This window comes from Aythya ferina (assembly GCF_964211825.1).
Source record: "Aythya ferina genome assembly, chromosome: 1".
In the NCBI taxonomy this organism is placed as follows: domain Eukaryota; kingdom Metazoa; phylum Chordata; class Aves; order Anseriformes; family Anatidae; genus Aythya; species Aythya ferina.
In genome coordinates this window covers 126,241,437-126,247,436 of record NC_140296.1, presented here as the reverse complement: position 1 = coordinate 126,247,436, position 6,000 = coordinate 126,241,437, and the positions used below count along the sequence as shown (strand labels likewise).

General features: G+C 47.8%; 1 protein-coding gene across 3 annotated transcripts in view; it reads left to right on the top strand.

Annotated features, from left to right (window-relative positions):
• The first annotated feature begins 3,648 nt into the window (after window positions 1–3,648).
• TEAD4 (TEA domain transcription factor 4) overlaps window positions 3,649–6,000 on the top strand; it is a 59,208-nt gene continuing 56,856 nt past the window's right edge. For 2 of the 3 annotated variants that reach the window (XM_084502763.1, XM_084502764.1), the window contains exons 1-2: window positions 3,654–4,030; window positions 4,424–4,502. The gene's annotated coding sequence lies outside the window, so the exon portion shown is untranslated. Of the gene's footprint in view, window positions 4,031–4,423; window positions 4,503–6,000 lie in introns of all 3 variants that reach the window. The other variant, XM_084502765.1, reaches the window with a different exon arrangement.

Below are 6,000 nucleotides of genomic sequence, written 5' to 3'. Positions count from 1 at the left end.
CTCGTAGGACTTGTTCTCCAGACCCCTCACCAGCTTCGTTGCCCTTCCTTGGACATGCTCCAGGGCCTTGATATCTTTTTTGTAGTGAGGGGCCCAAAACCGAACACAGTACTCGAGGTGCGGCATCACCAGAGCAGAGTTCAGGGGGACAATCACTTTCCTGGTCCTGTGGGCTAGACTGTTATACAAGCCAGGATGCTGTTTTTCTTAGCTGCCTGGGCACACTGCTGGCTCATATTCAGCCAGCTGTCAACCAACGCCCTCAGGTCCTTTTCTGCCAAGCAGCTTTCCAGGCACTCTTCCCCAAAACCTGCAGAATTGCACAAGGTTGTGACCTAAGTGCAGGGCCCAGTGATTGAATTATTTTTTCCTGTCCCTGTTATAGAAGACAAGCAAAGTCTTCCCCATGGTTTACAGGTCAAGAGCAGGGAGTTTGTGCAAAACCTTGTGAAACTCAACTACAGACACACTCCTTCTTTGACAGAGACAAGAATTTCATCTTCTCTGCTATAATGTTGAACTTGTAAGTAACTGCAGTTCTGAACTATTACAGCAGAAATCCAGAACTAAGAAAGAAACTGAAGTATTCTAGGGCCAAGTGATTGTCCCACTATATAATAATGAAGATCAGTAGCAGAGCAACTGTGGTGAGGGCTTCCTTACTAACAGGGAAAAGAGCCTGCTACAACTATAAAGTGCTAAGAATCAAAAACCCTGCCATGAAAGATCCCTTTACTCACTGTTAATCTTGTACCTTTTGAACTGTACAGTCTTGCTTCATTGAATTGAGCCCATTATTAAAGAAAAAATAATACTATTTTATTGTGAAAAGTGACTATTTTAAAAGCTGCATATCAAAATCATTCAGACAAACAGTGAAAGGTTGGGGAATTAGGTCTGATCAAGTTGTCCAGCTCCTTCTGCTTTCTGTTCTAGGCAGAATAGTTTGCTTCCACATTACCTCCAGTAACAAAACGTAACAAAACAAAAAAATACTCTCTTCTCCTGAGTGAGTTCCCATATGTGATTGACTGGAGGCCTGCAAACAATTTGTGTGATGATTCACAGGAAGGAATAGGCTTCAACTCTTTCTCTTTGAGCTGTGTTGATTCGGCAGGGAAATGTGAGCAAAACTGTATGCTGGTCACATAATTGTGAGACCGGGCCTAGAAATCATAGTCAGAAGTTATGAGAAATAGTTGCCTTTAATATAAAAAAAAGTTTTTCATAAAATTACATGTTTTAAAATATGGTTTAATAGAAACAGTGGCTAAATGTCGTAATTACGGGGCTTTATGTAACAACAACAAAATAATAATTTCATTAAATGTTATATTTTTGTCTTGTACTGTATATACTTTTGATTCCTACAGTTTTGTGAGAAAGCTTTTTTTTTATGTATTCATAAAATAAAACGCTTATTGCATTTTGCTACAAAGAAAAGCAATTATAAGAGTACTAGAAAACATTTCTGATATCAGTTAACTTCATCACTGCTAAACTTGAAAACAAAACAAAACAAAAAACAATTTAAATTAAGTGGAGCTTGCCTTCTAAATCACAAGAATACATTTTTGAAGGTGTTTTTTGCACCTGGTTTCTGATGCTCTAAGATGTATTTAGGTCCTGTTTTCAGTCTTTTCTCTGCAACAGAGAGTTATGAACTTCTTCCTGTTCCTCCAAAAGCTTAACATATTTCTTTTTGCATTTCTTCAATATATTGAAGTTTTAAACAAAGCCAACTTTATCATAATTCTTTCACAGGTAGCTATGTATACACGAGGCATCTGTGACAAAGTCATTTGCTGAAGACATGAAAAAGTTTGATTATTTTGCTAATGTAGCTGCACTGCCCAGAGCCCCTAATAGTTACATTTACTAGACTTGCTGTTTTACCAGGATGATCTGCTTGTTTTGGAAATGTGCCTTTCCAACCCAAGTGCAGCAATCAGTCTCCTTGTATCATCATCTTCTAGTGCTGGACAAAATTTCTAGTATATGTATACCTTTGAAAAGAGATTATTTTTGCTACCTTAGATGTTTCTGCAGTGGTTAAACTATGCAGTATGCGCACACTTAAACAATGCAATAGGCTTATATCAATTTGCTTCTTTTTTAAGTCATTATTGTTACTTGCCTGGTATTTCTTTGGCCCGGACCCCTTGTGCTATGTGGCACAAAATGCTGAATCCTCACTCAAAATTTTCTAAATAGGTTTAGGACAACAGATATCAGAGGCAGACAAGCAGGGACGTTATCAGGAAAGAGTGGGGCAATGCTGATTATTATGATACTCTGCATTTTAGCACAATAGCCTAAAGATAAAGTTTTCTCTGGGTCTCATGATATGCAAAACAGTTTTTAAAGCTGGGGAGATTTTTGTGCAAATAAATAATTTTCATTTAAATGAAATAAATAAGTGTTTCATCCAAATAATTAGAACTAAAAGGGGGTTAAAAGTACACAGGCAGAGAAAAGTGTTCTCAGGCTTACAGTGCTCCAAACAGAAATAGCTGAATTCCCTTGGCATGTTTTTGACCATGGTCCTGCTTTCTCAGGTGGTCGATTTCCAAATGTAACAACAGGAAAGGAGAAAGAAGGGAAATGGAAATCAAACAGGACCACCGTGGGACAGGAGCACAGCGGGAGACTGATCACTGATCAGAAGAGACCACTGAGAAAGAAGCATGTTAAAAGACCCCGAAGGACCCTTAGGACTTAATGGTGAAGATGTTCTGTTATTTGTTGCTGTGAGGAAGAGCCAGGCAGTGCCAACAAAGCATGGAGATGCATGGAAAAGAGCAGCTATGTAGTGAACCAGACTAGCCAAAGGACATGGTTCCAACTAACCTGCCCCAAGGCAAGTCTGGCAGGCGTAAGCAAATAAAGGCCTGCTACCAAGATGGGACTGCCTACTTTGGTGGCATGCCAGAGCATGCATGGGGTCACAGTGTGTTGTCCATGTAGTGATGGGTCACGGAGTGTGCTTTGCAGATGGGGGAGGACTGTGAAGGGAAGGCAGAGAAGGGACGCACGGAGCCCCACAGAGAACTGGAAGCCATTTTAAAGTCAACTACCTGCGAGAGCGATTGAGAAAAGGCTGCAGAGGACATCCCATTGCTGTTAAGTGAGTAATTTCCTTTCTGGGATGCTCTCTGGACAGCTGAACTGCTGTAACCACTCCTGCAGTGCCGAGGCCGGCTTGTTCTGCAGCAGCTCAGCTGCAGGGGCTGGAAGTCATGTCCCCGAGGGGCTCCGAAGCGGCGTTTCCTGCGGGTCACGCCTGGCTGCGAGGGGCTGGCCGCGGGACCAGCGCCTCTCCCCCGGGCTGCGGCGCTGCAGGGCAGCTCCGACGGGGGCCACGGCGCGGGCGGGCGGGCGGCCGCTCCTCGGGGCTCTGCACCCCCGGCGCTGGGAAGGCGCCGGGAAAGTGGCTGCGGTCCCGGGGATGAGGCTGGCTGCTTCCAGGGGACGAGCCCGTCCCGTCCCGGACAGCGCCCGCAAGTTCCCAGCCCGCCCTCGCCGCCGCACTGATTGCTGGCGGCCGCTCCCGCAGCCGGCCCCTCGCCGTCCCTCCGCCTCCCCCCGCCTCCGCTTTTCCCTGGCGGCCGCCTGGAGTTTCCTTCCTCCGCTCCTCTGTTCAGGGGGCAGCCCGCCCCCGCCTCCGCAGGGCTTTTCTTCCGGCCATTGCCCCGCGCTCCCTCCTCCCTGGGCACGCACGGCCCGGAGCCAGAGGCGGCCGATCCCTGCTGTGTTTTGTTCCCAACTCCGCCTCGGCCTTTCTCTCGCCTTCCTCTCCTTCCTCCCCCCCCACCCCGGCCAGCCCCCTCCCTAGCCCTGCTCCAGCCTCTACGTTAGACGGGAGTCCCCTCCCTCGGCCGCGTTCATTTCATACCAGCTCTCATTCCTCGCATTCCTCACTTCCTCGTTTCAAACTCCAGGGGAAATAAAAACCCTCCCTTTTCCTCCCAAACTCCTGCCCGGCCGCCGCACGGGCTTGCCGTCCCGCCAGCCGCTCCAAGCTCTCGAGGTGAGTTGTTGGCAGCGCCGGCCCGGGCTGCGCTTGGGGCCGCTTCCCCCTCGCCCCCTGCTCGCCCCCCGCTCGCCCCCTGCCCGCCCCCGGTCGCCCCCCGGCAGCCCGGCCGGCGGCGGCGCCCAGCCCGGCTTTGTTCGCTCCGGGCCCGCCGTCGGGCTGGGGAAGGGGGTGGCCGGGAGCCCATCCCGGAGCCGCCCCGAGGGCAGCCGCGGCTCCCGGCAACTTTTTCCGCTGTTTTTTTGGCGGCGGCGACACCGAGCGCGAAGCGGCTCCTCCCGCTCCGCCTTCCCAAACCCCTGCCCTGACCCCCGCGGGCTCGGGGGTGGGGATCGGGCGGGGGAGAGGGACGGGCGCATCCCGAATAACTCTCATCTGCTCTCTTGGCAGAAAGTCCTGGAGCAGAAGGAGGATTTGAAGCCGGTCCTCTCTGCCTTTGCGGAACGGCAGCTGCTCTTGCCTCGCTCAGGTCAGGACACGCTCTTTTCACGGTCGCTTTCCCGCGGGGTAAAGGGGACCGGGTGCCTGCCGGAGTGTGAAAGGAGGGGTTTGAAGCCAGTCATGTGCGACGGAGGAGACACGGCCGTACAAAGGAAGCGATCGGAAAATTCTCAATGGAGGCTGCTGGCGGCTGCCCCCGCTCCCTGCCTGCGCCGAGACTTCGGGGTCTCGGTGGTGCGGTGCATCGGCAGGAAACTGCCAGCGCTTTTCGTTGAAAAAATAGGTTTCTGTAACTTTAGTAAAGATGTGCAGGGTATGGGGGGTGGAGAGGAGGATCAGTGCTTTCTGTTATAAGGATATAAATTCTGGTGTAAACTACAGAAAGTGCTTTTTTTGGGAAACAACAACAATAACAACAAATGCAAAATATAGAATAAGCAAAAACAACCGTGAGAAAGCATCTGGGTTGTTACAAGGCATTTAACAAAAGATGGGGGAATATTGTTTTCCGAGATGAGTTTCTCTGAAGTTGGAAGAGTTAAGTTTGGGTGGCATGTCTCTGGAAATGATTAAAAAAAAAAAAGGCAAATGATCATCCCTAAGTAACTTCTTATCTTACTTATATAAATCCTTCTAAACAACTCCTTGTGTGGGATGCTACAGGTTTTTTTTTTGTGTTTTTTTTTTTTTTTTTTTTTGTGGAAAGGGGGAAAACATGCAACTCCTTAATATATCTTAAGGGCTAATTCCACCAAGTTGTTTTGTTTTTATTTAACTTGAAGTTACACACGTGTTACTTTCTAACCTTAAGAGCAGAGCTCTGCAGATCAGCTATAAATAAACAACACAAAATACTTTTTAAAGACAGGAGAGATAGGTAGTAAAGCAGTTTTTTTTCTTGTTTCTCTTTACTTGGAACAGATTGTTTTCCCTTAGACTTGATTTCACTGCATGCAAACTGAGTGGAGCACTCATTCACCTGTCTGTCCATCTGCCTGTGTAGATGGAGAAGATCTTATTTTTCCTTTTACAGAAGGAGGTGGGCAGTACAATAGGGAATAAAGTAATGGGGAGGGAGGAGTAAGATGAACAGAACAAGGGGGAAAACAGACAGGGTTTTTCCAGGCTAGGGCCCTGTTGCAGCTGCTATGCTACCACCGGTACAATTGAAAACTTTTGTTCTCAGTAGATTTTTCTCACTAGAGCAAGGAGGTTGAACTGTGCTGTAATGAACATAGAGGGGCTTCTTTATCAAGGCTGTGGGATGCGGTAGGCTCTTTGGCACTTTAATTCACAGACCAAAAGGCAGCCAGTCTGTGCGGTCACCTCACAGGGTTTTCCTAAAACCTGGTCTGGATTTCTCAAACTTGAGCATGTGGCAAATTTATCATCTCTAAACTGGAGCATCAGCTCATTGCTCTTACCTCTTAGAGGTGATCTTGTAATGATCTAGTGTGCATGGGAATTACTATTGCAAATGGGAGTTAGTATCTTCTCCACTCTCTTGGTTCCCACTGCATCTTTTA